The 15110-nt window shown below is 29.2% G+C and overlaps 1 protein-coding gene across 1 annotated transcript in view; it reads right to left on the bottom strand.

Moving 5' to 3' along the window:
* LOC126739474 (ras-related protein Rap-1b) overlaps nucleotides 1–14298 on the bottom strand; it is an 85344-nt gene extending 71046 nt beyond the window's left edge. The window contains exon 1 of the mRNA XM_050445151.1: nucleotides 14103–14298. The gene's annotated coding sequence lies outside the window, so the exon portion shown is untranslated. The remainder of the gene's footprint in view (nucleotides 1–14102) is intronic.
* Nucleotides 14299–15110: the final 812 nt, after the last annotated feature.

Below are 15110 nucleotides of genomic sequence, written 5' to 3'. Positions count from 1 at the left end.
TCTCTTTAGGAAATTCTCGAAAATTCCTCAGATGCTTTACTGATGAATTACTCCCTACGCATTAACGCTAACTAGGTTACGAGAAGAAAAAAACCGAGATGATTAAGTTAGTGAAATTTGGAACAGCTCAAAGTCAACCCTCAGCTTTGTTTAACTTAAATTAATTTAGGATACAGAGAATTTATTCCTAATCACAGAAGAGATTTTCCGGCTTATGGATGAAGGATCACGACGAATGCTTAATCCCAATCGATATTGGATCCGAAATTAAAAGAGCTTAATAAAACGGAATAATATAATAATGAAAATATAAAAAAAATAAAAGAAAAGTATGGCAACTTAATGCATTTTCTCAAGGCAGTCCAATCAATTTGGTATTTAAAATTTTAAAACATGAGTGCATATTTTTGTTTTGTTAGAGGTAGTGGTTTATAAGAAAATCTTGAAAACAAAGATACTACCCGTTTAATTGGAAAACTCTTAATTTCATTTTTTAGTTAAACCGTAAGTCGTACAGAAGAAATTATAAAACAAAAAATGAAAATAATTCTTCGTTCTGTTTTATATTTTTTCTATACCATTTACGCATAAGTCAGAAAAACTCTGAATCGATAAGGGGAAGGATTATTCATTATTGTTTATAAGCTTTTCTCATACACCATTAACGATTTATAAAAAAATAATTGTTGCATGTACTAGTATTCTTGCATACTTGTTTTCTTATTATGATTTATGTTCGTATGATTATGAAAGCTTTACTACACACACTGAAAAAGTCGACTTTTTCTAAATATGATTTTTTTGGTAAAATAACGAGTTTTATAAAGTGTGAAAAAAAAGAACTAAAAATTTCCTTTTATACGAATAAAAAACCGAAAAATGGTTTATTTCAGGCAAATTACGAGAAATCTCCAGTAAATTGTTAATGACAAAATAGGGGATAAACTTTGTGTGGGAAGGAAAAACATGAAATAAAATTCTCGATATTGAAAATTCCTTAATTTGTGTTTAAAACATTGGGATTCCTTTGTCATAGACAAATATTTTTATTACCTTAACTTGTTTTACTCACATCTTTCAAACGCAAAGATATTTTATTTGTCATTCATTTAACCACGTTATTCTCTTGAGTAAATATTGTTTATTCAACGTAACCAAAACTTCGTCATCAGTAGCACCAAAAATAGTTAAAAACACACAGTGTTACCTCATGCACAAATAACGACAATTCAATTAAACCTGCAGCCACAGCGAGTCTTTTACTTCCATTCGACCAATTTTAAAACCACATTATGCACATATGGACGATTTTGTTTATATTATGAAAGTGAAAGCCTCGGAAAATATGTTCTCCTTTTTAACTTTTATTTATAAATTTATGGTTTGCCAATTGTTTTAAAAATTATAACGATATTTTAAGTCATTTTAGTTGAATTGCTTTTTTTTATAAAATGTTTATATATTCACTTAACGTACAAGCAATTATTTTTTAAGGTAGTTGAGGTAGTACTTTCAGTGTAAAGTTCAAAATGAGTCATAATGTTAACCAATCTTTATTTTGATAAGCCTAAAACGATACAGTATCAAAAGGATTTCATAATTGATTTGTTCGAGAATTAATTAAATCTGCAAAAGTTTTTTTTAAATAATTTTTATACGAAAAAAAACAGTTTTTTGTTAAAATTTTAATGACAATAATACGATTTTTTGAAAACCATCGTTAATTTATGTTGTCTTCGATATTATATTTTTCTAGCCATAAAAACCTATTTTCTTGTATATTTTGGAATTCTAGTTTTCATGAACGATATATTTGTAATAAAATTATAGTTATTGTTTTTTATTTAATAATATAAATATTTTCTTGTTAATTCATTCAAAGTTGATGACTTATGATAGAAACCATTAAATAGGGTAATCAAGGCTTTATAGAAGCCTTAAAAATCCGTTTTTAAAAATCTCTCCTGAAAAGGACGACCTTTTTATAATGGAAAAACGCAAATTACTAGTTTACATAAAAATATTGACAGACCTTGCAAATAATGAACGGATAAGTCTTCTGTGTGAAATATATAGGAATCGTGACCAATGACTAGGAAACTAGTTATTCAAACATGAAATTCGAAGATTAGGTTCAGCATGGGGGTTTTAATCAATTAAGCACAAGTATTGCAAGTTAAGTACAAGTACCTACTAAAGTCCAATATGCTAATATGTCTCAAAAGACAGATCTAAGCCAGCCCCTGTATTGACGTTGGTGCGTCAACGTTGAAAACGCTTTGCAAGCTCTAACTTTAATAAGAAAAAATGTTCAGCAAATACAGGTGATGCAAAAAAAATGAAAACACTAGTGTTAGTAATCAAACATTGACTTACCTGATAAAATCCTTAATCGAGCTATATAATATGTGGTGAGTGGACAAAAAAGATCATAGACTGGAGACCAAGCTCCAGCATTTTTAGTAATAGAGAAAACCAACACCCACACTCTGGATGAATAACATAAAACCATCTGCCCAAGATGGTGGCAAAACATTAAAGGAAGCTTTTGTTCAGCAGTATAAGCTTGAGATGCTGATGATGTAATATTTAATATAAGAAGAGAGTTCATTCTCTTGTTCATTTATGGCTGAATCAATCTAAAATGAATTAAATTCTTAGCAAGCAAGTTATAGCTTTAAGTATTCAAGGTTTGCTTGTTAAACTTAAAGAATAAGCTAATATTATACAGTCTCTGCTCGACGTGAGCACTTTCAGGAGTCTAAAGCACTCTGAAACTCAAACTTCTATTCTTATTATAATTAAATCAGCGAAAACTCAGACTAATTCTAAAACGGAAAAGGGTAACTGTGGACTCCGTAATCTCCTATTATGGTCATGAGTCCAAAAGAGTTCCTACGGAGACCCAAACTCAAATAAGCATGCAAATATTGTCAACATGGATGATGATCAGTTGGAAGACTTACTATTTATCTACAATATTCTGTGCATTCAGGTTCCACGTTCAACTCAAACTCACATTTATCAGAGTCAAACCAAAACTGTCAAAAGTATTGCTGAAGAATTGGTTACTTGTGACTCAGTGATAAATCTCTCCATTCTCTTAATGTCATACAAGTATTTTATCAAAGAATCGGAACTTTAATTATACTCGACATACCGTCATAGAACGCCAGGGAAGTGATGCAGTAAAACTAAAATAGCAAATCGCTTACGACATTATGTATGGCTGTTATCTCTGGTTTGATAGTAGGTTCTGAAAAACATGCAGACTATTTGAATACCAACAGAGTTGTAAACAGTACCAAGGAATAAAGAGGATTAGATTAAGCAGGAATAAAGAGGGAACGATTAGTGTCAGAGAAAAGGACAATTAAAAAATATCTCAGAGACAACAGTATTTATACAAGGTGTCTACTATAAAAACCGCCAAACTTTAAGAGGTAATTAAACAAGTCATTTGCAACAAAAAAGTTGTATAACATTTTTTCGAAAAGTTGTTAGTTCTTCCGGTATTTAACATTTTATGATTTTATCAAATTTCTTTGTTTTTTTTTCATATAAACAAAAATATCTCCGTTATTCTTACCACCACATAAAACTTGGATATACCGTCTAAAAGAAAATTTAATTTGCTATAAGATAGGTATATTAAAGTTCTTAAGTAATTTTTTATACCGGGTGTTATCAGAAGTTAAATGTAACATTTGGGAAATGTGCAAAATTAGTGGTATCTTCTTCGTTGTCGTTTTTCTAAAATTTTGTAAATAGAGACATGTTTTTTTTTCAGCAAAAACTACTGCATTTAATATGATTTTCAATGATATGCTTACTTTTGTGATAGCTATTGGTTTTCACAGCAATATCATGGGCAAAATAAAGAAAACCACAAACATTAAAAATTTTCAAATTTTATATTTCTTGATTGACCAAAATTAAAAAATCTAAATTGCATTAAACAAACCTAAAATTATAAAAATTGTTTAAAATGTCTTCCCTCTTGTTCAATACATTTGATGCATCTTCTTCTAACACTATCAACAACCCGTTTAAGTTCAACGCGTTTTTGTCGCATTTCATTGCAACACATGGGCTGGGCATCCGTCCATTTGAAACCAAAGTTCCTGTCTAGCGGCTAAGAGGATTTCTTCCAGAAAGTCAACAAGGTCATTATTTAATAAATTTGAAAACTCATTAGAATTGAGCCGATCAGGAAGTATTACAGGCCCGAAAAGGCGACCTCATATTAATCCTATCCATACATTGACCCTTATCTCATGCTGAAAATGTGAAACAACAGTCGCATGAGGGTTTTCCGTATACCATATATGGTTATTTCTTAAATTCATTATTCCGGCTCTTGTAAATGTTGCTTCATCTGTCCAAAATATTTGATCTGTTTACCACTCTTGCAACTTATTCAAGTACCACCTACAGAATTGAAGCCACACCTCACCATCCACTGGCAATAAAACCTGGACTTTTTTCAAATGAAACGGATGCAAATTATTTTTCTTAAGAACTCTATGTACAGTGGAATGGTGAATCCTTAATGCAGCACCTCTCATACTTCTAGGCATTATTTTTTTAAGCACGTTTAAATCAAATTACTTATTTAACTACTTTAAGTCGAATTGAAAACTTAATAACAGTTCTTTTCAAATTGTAAATATCTATGGTTTTGTTTTAAAATCAAGTAATACATGGTTTGTGAATTTCCTTCTTTTGCGGATTCATTGCCAGTTACAAAAGAAGGAAAATCTACCATTTCTCTTAAAGAATGAATATCGCGATATGTTAATTGTTTACGGCTTCTCTAATGGAAATTTGTGGAGTTGTTGTGTTAGGGAAGATAGATCTACAAGTACTCACCGCATTGGTGCTTAAAGAAAGAGATATAAAATTTGAAAATTTTTAATAAAGTCCCTAATTACCAAATTTTAGAAAAACGACATCGAAGAAGATACCACTAATTTTGCACATTTCCCAAATGTTACATTTAACTTCTGATAACACCCGGTATAAAAAATTACTCAAAAACTTAAATATATTCGTCTTATAAGAAATTTAATTCTCTTTCAGAGTGTATATCTAAATTTTATGTGGTGGTAAGAATAACGGAGATATTCTTGTTTATATGAAAAAAAACAAAGAAATTTGATTGAATGTTAAATACCAGAAGAACTAACAGCTTTTCGAAAAAATATTATACGACTTTTTTGTTGCAAATGACTTATATAATCACCTCTTAAAGTTTGGCGGTTTTTATAGTAGAGACCCTGTATAGAGCTGAATGAAATAATTAATTTTCAGGAAAAGGTACACTTATAACTTTATGAAATTTTTACTGTGATTATATTTATTTTCAGACATGTCAAACATTTACATAGAATCTGTATAAGTAATTATAAGTAATAATATTAATAATAATAAAAAAAATTAATTTTAATATGTCAAAAAATATATTTCTATTAAAGAAAATTTACTTATAAATCTATTAAACAATTTAGCATTTGCATTAATAAATCTTGTACAGTTCAAAGACTTTATTCCCTTCTGCCACGAATTTATGCATGTGATGTATTAGGTTCAGAATTGTATTACTGAATTTTCCATTATTAGCTAAAATCCTATTATTCGGCAATTCTCTTTTCCTTATCCGCATCTTGAAATCTCACCTGATGAAATATTCACTGAATTAATGTGACTATAGTGAGCTTTTAGCCCTCAAGAAAAAGTTTTATAGGATCTATTATATGTGAGGTATATGTATATAAAACTACTAAGAAATGGTTATTTTTGAGCCATAAAACCTTACATTACACCTAAGATATACTTACTTAGTTAGTTAGTAGTGTAATATTTTTAGTGTAAATTAAAAGCCTCTTTCGCATATGAAAAATTGGCTGTATCGAGTTTTATTGTCACTACTAGTATCACCGCTAATCAACAATGTTGTTATTTGGGTAACTAAATATTTAAACAACAGCGAGCCATGTATATCGTCATGTTATTCAGCCACATTGATGTTGTATGTAAATTATCTCCAGTGGTGCTTACTTAACAACACATAAATTGGATGTATCGCCTGAAAATTATTCGGATTTTTTTCAAAAAAAAAAATACTACAATAGTTAAACACTAATATTGCTTTTTTTAATAAAACTTTTATTCAGATGGTTAAAAATAATCTAAATATAAATTCTTCATACGTGCTCATGAACGTAATGGCCTTATTTTAATAAAATGTTTTCAAAGCTTTATTAGTTTGGTAAAAGTAATTAGTATTTTCTACAACTTCCGAAGCAACTTAATATATATACAATTTCGAAATATAGTTTTCCGAAATCGAATATATATGGTATTTTATCACGTCAAAATGTGGAACAACTTGATAATTTTTTTATTACATTTTAGCAGATACTACTATTAATATAAATAACAGTATTACATGCTTAAAATATTATATAATTACCACCAAACGTTTTGAAAACATTAAGAAGAAATACTTTTTCCATAAAAGGCCATGTAAATTAAAAACTGTTTGCCTTATTTTTAGATTTAGATGCGATCTATAAAATGCTGCGTGTTATTTTTGGCGTAATATAATCACCCTATATTATGGCAGAAATAGCATCTGCTAAGTATTCTTCCATAAACCTGGATTTTGCCGGATTAAATTGTAATTTAAGACAATTATAACCTACCCCAATTAGAAATACGATCTTAAGTTTCGAAGTTCTAACGTTACCTTTGTTGCTTGAACCTGGGTTAGACATTTCCATGCTGATTCGTATACACATTACAATTGTAGTGTATTAGTGGAAATGCAAGTGAATGATTTTTGAAAGTATTATATGCTTCGAGCAGTGTAACTTGATAATTAATTAATTTTGCTAGAACTAATTTTTTTCTTTGTATTTGATATTAATTATTGCAATAAATTTTAAAACACTTATTCTCTTTTAAATAATTAGAAATTAGTATAGGATATTGTATATAAAATATGTCAAGAATAATCTGAAAAATCCAAAAATTGACTAATATACAGCGTGTCGCATTTAAAATAAGAGAGTTGATATTGACATGATACACCCTATGCAATTTTTTTGTTTGAAAAAAATAGGCAAGTAAAAATCTACTATTTCGTTACTATAAAAATAATAATACTTTTTTATACTTCTAAGAATTATCATTAAATTAAGCATTTGCCACCAATCACTCCCTAATTATTTACAGAGGTATTTTCAAAAACCATATGCGTCTACATGTAAAAGACAAAAAAAAGATTTCTTTATTATTTTTAACAAAATAATGATCATCTTATAAGTAAATCACAGCTTTATTAAGTAAAAAAATGACTCGTTTCATAAAGTGACCATTCCAGTCCCCATGTCTGAATCCTTCTAAGATATTAAAATAGAAAGTTCGTATTAAAAATTTACCAAATCATTCAAGACTTTATTAAGAAAAATAGACAAATATGGTCTTTATTACCAAGATAATACAAAGAATATACTCAAAACAAAATGTAATACATTACATGATAATTCATATGTTTTTTGAATTTACTTTTATTTATTTAGTTTAAAATTATCGTTAATAATATTTAAAAAAATTTAAATAAAAAAATGCTTTTGTAACTACATAATAACTACATAGGTGTAAACAAGCAAGTTTTTAAACGCATCTGCATTTATTTTTTGTATTCCCTGTATACTTAAAGTGGAGATTCTCGCTGAAGGTCTTGTGCACTTCAATCCCTTACATTTTTGCGGCGACATCGTTAAGATAAGCACACGATCCCTAAGATAAAAATTTTAAATCTTGGAATTTAGGTTAACCCTTTCTTTATTTGCTAGGGTTCAAAAGGTCTTAATTAAATACATCAAAATAGCATAGAAACCACGCCACTAAGTTGAGACGAGGAGTTTGCTCATGTTATATGCATGTGATTGCATAATTACAAGAACGATAATTTTATCGTGGCTGCCAGAAATTTATCACAAGCCGCAAATTTAAGTTGTTTAAGCCAAAATTAAAATAATGAAGAGGATAAATTAAGGCTTATACATTAGTTTGATACAGGCAAAGTTAGTTGGTTTAACATTTATACACTAAAAGATATTTAGGTTAGATGTACTACTCTATCAGAACAGTATCGTAAGTTGGTTAGTAAGTCGCAAACCATGTATTATTTATTTAAAATTATTATATCCTTTTTCAAATAAGTCCCTTAATCATGCTTTTACGGCAAGGAACAACTTAATCATCGAAATATTTTTTATGTTATCTATTGAGTAAAAATAGGTGTCTTGAAGTCGCACTTTAATTTTTAAAATGAGAAAAAAATTGTCCGGAATCGTAGGGGGAAATATAATAGCTGTTCGACATAATTTCTGGATTTTTTATCCAGAAATTCATTTACATTACCTTGTCTATCAATATATGTCTCGCCTTGTACATTATCGTGATAAAAAATTTATGAGTTTTCTTTTTACTTTTTTTTCTCGACGAAATATACTTTGTTCATTATCTTTTTCGAACTCGTCTCAGTTGGAAAAAATTAACCCGATGCTTGTTAGCTGGTTTGCATTTTAATTCGGAAACTTAGAACTCATTGCTAGTTACAATGATTTTTTTTGAGTTTAAGGTAGGAATTGTTAGAACGAGTTAAAATGTCTTTAGCAACCTTTATGCGTTTAAGTTTTTATTGATTCTGGTTTTTGGTACTTATAATTTGACAGACACAGAACAATACTACTATTCCTCCTCAATAAAATATTTTTTTTAATAAACTTTGATAAGATACTCTTTATTCAAGTCTATATTTAATGTTAAATGAATCTAGATCATGTTTTTTAAAGAGAAAGGCAATGACACGGCAACGCCGCTCCATTCTATTATTGACATCGTCGACACAAGGAATCACACTACCTGCGTAGAACCTGCACACCTACCACTGAAAAATATTGAAATATACTGAAGAACCTGCACCACTACCTGCACAGAAAGATATTGCCTCTTTCTATGAAAGACAAAAAAAAGGATTATTTATTGAGTATTGTTTATAGGAACAAGCGAATAATAGAATTTTAGATAAAGAAAATAATTTTAGTTTCTAACGAAACTCAAAAATACACACCTGTCTAAAACACACTTGTGCCAGGAATACACTTTTCTGTCAGGATGACAAAAACTGACTAAAATATTGCAAAGCTTGGTTCAAAAAGATCCGTAAAATCATTTAGAGATGCTTGTGACCACTAATTTTAAAACAATATAAATAGTCAAAGCAAACAAGTACATAAAGTCTAGAAAATTTGAAATACGCTTTACTTTATTTATAAATATCGTATTTTTTTGCACACAAATTTTTCTAGAAATTATATTTCAAAATTGGCTTTTTGCTCTCTTTATTTCGTCTAAAAATATTCGAATGAATCTTATTCCTCTTATTCTTCTAAGTAAGAGGCACGTAGTTCTTGTGCCTTTTGACGTCGTCAAAAATATTTACATGATAAATATTTGTTAATAATAGAGTATGAATTAAATATAAGTAATATTACCGTTTATGAACTATTTATGTGTTTTTAACGCACTTCATTACTGCAAAGGTACTTACTTAATAAGAAGCATTTTTATGTAAATTATATATTTGATAGATTTTTTTAATAATTCATATTTTCAGATAATTTTTTTTTAACATTATGCATATTTTTATTGTATTATTAACAAATATTATTATTAAGTATTTTCAAGTATAGTTAAATTTAATACTGTATGGACAGACTGACGGACTCAAACCCTGCGTAAGTATAGGGTACGGTTAAGCCAACTTAGCTACAAAAATAGTTTTAACAATTCTTTTTTGCAGTACTTTCCTGTCAGAGCGTATATGTTGTCCTAGATCTAACTTCGTTAGATTATTATTTATGGGGACATTTAAATGAGTTGGTATATGCCGTTGAGATAAATACCCGTGAACAACTGATGGAAAGGATTAATTGGGCTGTTAATGAAATAAAGAAAAATCCATTTTTTGTTTTAAGGGCTACTCGCGCAATAACGCGTAGGGCAAGATTGTGTCTTCAGCAAAATGGTGCAATAATTTTTGCTTCTTTGTTTGGTGTTTTTATGTTTTTTTTTACGTAATAAATTAATTGTTCCTTTTTTTTACCTATTCAATTACATTAAAAAAAAATGAACAATTGAACTCGAAAAACAATTTTTGATCTTAAATAAAGTATTTGTGATAGTCTTAGGTCATGTTTATCCCCAACGGATTTTTAAGATGCTTTTTAATTTTATTAACTGTTACCAAAATAACTTACGCGTTCTCTTTGCTAAACATTTACATCTAATTTTTTCGAAAACGGAAGCTCCTATCGAATTTAGACAAGAGCACCTTTTTTATGTTAAAATGTTTGTTCTTTTTAATTCTAATACCAAAATTATCACGGAGTTGCTAGAAAAAAAGTTATAACAATCTAAACTTTACCGACCACTTATCTTACACGACCCTGTATACATTTTGGCAAAAATGGTTGCAATATCAGTTTTTAATAAAACCAATAGTAAATGTTGAAAATTTCAAAAGATTACAACTAGGTGTTCCGGATATATTAACAAAAAACCATCTTTAACATGATTCATAAAACACCCTGTAACTTAAAAACGATGCACTTTTGAACCATACTGTACATGGACTTTTTGTCTTATTTTTAGACAAAGATGCGGCTGGTAAAATATTGCGATGTAATTTCGGAACACCCTGTATATAACTTTGCCATGTAATTTCAATTTGCGATGCTAGTCTTTAGTTTCGTAAGTTCTAAAGTACTTCAGAGGTTCTACGGCACTATGTTGTGATTCGGTTTAGCTACAGACTCTCATATTCAGACGTATATAAGTCTGTAGAGACCCTAGATACCTTTAGCTGGAAGACAGGCCTATATGGAAAGCAAGTAATGAACTAATAATTACATTTAAGAAGCAGAAGAAGAAACAAAAAGAATGAGATCAAAAACAATATAATAAAATACCAAGGAAAATAAAATTATAAATTAAGAGGAACATGACAAAAAATAGAAAGATCGATTAAAGGCCAATAAAGCTAAACTGAACAAAGAAAATAAAGGCCTAAATAAAACCATGAAAGACAAAAAAAATTAAAAAAGAGATAGAAAACAAGAAATGCTAAATGAAGACTATGAAGGATATAATGATGAATCTAGAAAATAATCTTTAAAAAATAAAGTACAAGAAAGATTGACTTAAAAAAAAATCAGAGAGAACTATTGACAAATGTTGCGGTAACAGTTAAAGAACAATTGGGACAAATGCAACAAACGCCATAGGAACTAGAAATAAAAGTAGTATATTCCTTTTTATATTCCGATTGATAGTCCCTTTACAGTTTGACAGTTCCTTTGTATATCCGAATTCTCACAGTAGTAAAAGTAAAACCACCAAATTTCGTTGGTAAAAAAAATAAAAAGCATTTACGTCAACCAGTTCGAGGTCGATTCCAAGAGCAGTCTCTAGAAATTTTAAACTGTGCCAAAGGGAAGTAGCTACACAAATACTGAGGCTAAAGAGATATGGTGTCGTCTGAGAACCAGCGTAATTGCGATGTACTGGTGTATTCTAGATATGACATATTGAACTGCTAGACCTCTATCTATAACAAGTTCACAAGGCCTTATTTAATTATAAAAGATAAAGGTTTCGAACAGTTTCAGGCCGATGTTGCTTAATTATAAAATCTGGTTTCCCTTTTCGCCCCAATCGACTGTAGAAGACAAACCTCTATAATTTCCTTAATGACGAAATTAGAGATCCAGATACTACTCATGCCTTAAGATGTCTCACCATACAAATATTTAGTTAATTAAGTTTACTTAGGGTACTACTTATCTTTAGTTTAATGGGTTTACCTACAGGGTATAGTTTCAGTAGTTCATTTTGTTCGAAGCTTTATTTGGACTATAATTTAGGTTTATAAAGTTATTTTATTATGTATTCGTTTGATTTGAAGTTATTGGTTTTCATCGGCAAAAACAATATAGTAGCTTCCAAGTATATTTTCCAAAGTTCAAGCATTCCAAAAAAAACACGTTTACTATTTTTTAAATCAGTTTTATCCTTTATCTTGAAAACAATTAAAGTAGACAGTCAACGTTAGTTAGTTGAAAAATTTGTAATCTGAGATTGACAAGGAAAAAGTATGTCCCTGACATTAAAGTATATTCCTGCCTTAAGTATGCTCCTAAGTTCAGTTACCATATTTATATTTATAAAAATCTGTAAATATTCCTAGATATTTGTCATTTCTTTTTTTCCAATATGTTTTCTTTTAATCGTTTACTAATAATCCATAAACAAAGCAAATTTCAAAAATTAAAATTTTATAGATAGGTGCTTTATGTGTAAAATATTCTGTTATTATGTGTATCAATTATTATTATGTAATATTGTATTTTGAATGCTCGGTTAAGCAAACAGCCTATGTTGTCCATCGCCGAATTAAATAAAAATGACGTTTATTATTAATATTAATATTATTATTTTTTTTCGATAATAACAAAATCTGTATAGGAAAATCATCGTATAAAGAAAAATAATAAAGCTTTTGTAAAATTAATATTATTTATTTATTATTATTTGGAGTGAAAGTTCCAAGCCGAGGGTATAATTTTTATAAATATAATAGTTTTTATATTGTAAAAAATAGCATTCCTGAAAAACTTTTGGATTTTACGATCAAGAAGATAATTTTAAAAAATTAAAAAATATTATTCATTAGATTCATCAAACTATTGATATAACCAACAACATTCTCAGGAGAAGTATTTGCAATTTTAAAGGCAATTTTAAGCCTTTTTCGTTATTCTTAGAAAATGAAATGAGTAATATTCTCAAACCACTTAATATCTTGCGGTTTGGTCACAGCGGCTTGGTCTTGTTCTAACCAAACCAACGTAATTTTTTTTAAAATAAAAGATTTCATTCCTCTTATGAATAATAGTAATGTGGTTTATAAGGTTGATTGTCTTTCTTATCAGATACCTACCTCTCATATTGGTCAAACATCTCAATTATCACAAATATCATTTAAAAAATCTAAACGCTAATTATTTTGGCCTTTGTGAACATACCATAACCACAGGGCATAAGTTCAACTTTAATATTGTTACGATTTTTCATAGAGAAGGTAACATTTATAAAAGATTACTTCTAAAGTCTTGTTATATAAATAAGTACAAAAATGTAAACAAACAGGATCAACAGAATATCTTGCAAAATTATAGGTTTACCTTCAACGATTTTAAATAACCAAAAGAAACTATTCAATTCAATATTTCTGTCTTGAAGGTGATGTTTTTGTTCTTTATATATACTGATAGTAGATACTGATACTAGTTTAATTTTAATTTTTTTTGTGCATTTTTTTAAGTGACAAGATCTATTCTGAATGATTTGTGCTTCTGGCCAACTTGGTGTTTGTTGTTAACTGTTTTATGTTCTGTAATTATGTAACTGTTACTTTGTTTGCGTGTTTGCTTGTATTCTAGGTTCGTATTTTGTTGTATTTTTCAAACAGTTTTATTTTGTCATTTGTATTTTCTTAACAGCCATCTAAAAAAGTCCCAGATCCGAGATGAAACGTCATGCTATAACAAATAAAACAAGTAAAGAGAAACTAAGGCTGTATTTTTGAAAACCTTTTATTTATAATTAATTTAGCATATTATATAGAATTTAAGAAAACAATAACCAAACTGACCAATGCCAGGCTCTCATCGTTTTATAACTATATGATATACCTATAGATATTTCAGTAGTTTCATTCATTCTTTGACGTATAAACTGAAATAACTACTAATAAATTTAAAAAAGGCATATTTTATTAAACAACAACCTGCATATATCTGCCATTAGTTAAAAAAGCATAATAAAACAAAAAAAAAGGGGTCAACTTTTTCATAAGATAGTGTTTCTTGGACAAATGATAATTCTTATTATTTATTAGAACTTCAATAGCTTCTAAAACATATAGAACCAATGCTTAAGTAGTTAATCAAATCAAAAAAACTTACCTAACCAATTTAAAAACGCTAACGAGCAAAAAACAAAACAGCGGAAATATTCTAAACTCTCCAAGCGGCGTACAAAGGTTTTCAGTTTTTAAATGAAAAGAGTTTCACCTAAATAGGAGCCGGGAGAAACTTTTGAAAAGGTAAAGCGATAGGACGCGAGAAGAGCGCGGGAGCGTGCTTCGGAAAACTCCGGCTGTGCAGACGATACGGCCTACTCACAAGGAAAGCATTACTACAACTGGATGAAAACTGGATGTTGATGTCGGTAAACGTCCGGAAAACTCCGGATATCTCTTGGCAACCGGACGGACGGTGTGCGCTGATGATGATGAAGTCAGGTGCTCCCTTGCCAGATTCCGATGCTGATGATGAATCTGCTGTATGGAATCCATATAATTCCCCCAAATATGTATCAAGGCCATAGAGTTATTTGAGTTGTTTTTAGGTAAGTATTTTTGATTAGATCTGTCGTAAAAATTCGATACTATAAATAATTTTGAATATTGTCCGTAGTCTAAAATGAGGTTTCAGTATAACAGACTATTTAGTCAAGCTTGTTTTGACAAGTTTCAGCATAAGTGCAACAAAACTTATATTAGATGGGTCAATTTTAACTAGTGGCATGTGACAATGACTTCTTGAAACATGTTACATTTAGTAAGTAAGGTATTTGATACTTTAAATCATGATATGCTGCTAGCTGAATTAAATTTCTTGTGTTTTTTTTAATACTTGCTAAAATTCTACCTAACTAACAGATCTCAATGCATGGAAATTGATTTTCACCCCTTATACCTAAAATCGAAGTTACTACTGAGATACCTCATTTGGAGTCTCTTATTATACAGGGTTATGCACGACATACTACATGGAATATTTTTGCTATACCACAAAATGTATGTAAAAAAAATGGGAATATTAGAGGCGCTATAGAAGTATCTTTTAAAATTATTTTTATGATATGCAGGGTGATTTAAAGTGCGGACATATGAAAATTAATTTTTTTTT

The sequence above is a fragment of the Anthonomus grandis genome, chromosome 8, assembly GCF_022605725.1.
Source record: "Anthonomus grandis grandis chromosome 8, icAntGran1.3, whole genome shotgun sequence".
In the NCBI taxonomy this organism is placed as follows: Eukaryota; Metazoa; Arthropoda; class Insecta; order Coleoptera; family Curculionidae; genus Anthonomus; species Anthonomus grandis.
Note: the sequence above shows the minus strand (reverse complement) of the source record. Positions and strands in the feature narration are given on the sequence as shown.